We start from the raw sequence: 544 nt of genomic DNA, 5'->3' as shown, positions 1-544 counted from the left end.
TAAATCTCTCTCTATATCTCTATCTCTATATCTGTATCTATATCTATAGCTCTATGGTGTGTGTGCATGTGTGTGTGTAAGTATGTGCAGGGTCTCACTGTGCAGCGGTGCAGCTTGGGCTCATAGTGGTCCTCCTGTTTTCAGCCTCCCTAGTGCTGGGGTGACAGGCATACGCCACTACACCCAGACTCCGTTGCCGCTCAGCTCATGGAGGTGGGGGTGGGGGGCGGCGCAGCACGCGGTGCCTGCGATAGAACCCTGGCCCTGCGTTTGCCTAAGGAAGTGCTTAGTCCACTGAGCTGTCTTGTCCTAAACCTTTATGTATTGTCAGCCATTTTCAGGAATGATTTCTTCGTGGCCAAGCTTATTTGTCCACCCACCCATTTTTCGTTCTCATTGTCACTGTATTTTTATTTGCATTGTATTTTATTGTATTGTATTGTATTGCATTGCATTGTATTGTATTGCATTGCATCGTATCCTTCTGTTTACAACCTCCCAAGAGCTGGGAGTACAAGCATGTGCCACCATGCCCAGTCTCAAT

Source organism: Octodon degus, unplaced genomic scaffold (assembly GCF_000260255.1).
Source record: "Octodon degus isolate 3935 unplaced genomic scaffold, OctDeg1.0 scaffold00166, whole genome shotgun sequence".
Taxonomy (NCBI): domain Eukaryota; kingdom Metazoa; phylum Chordata; class Mammalia; order Rodentia; family Octodontidae; genus Octodon; species Octodon degus.
Note: the sequence above shows the minus strand (reverse complement) of the source record.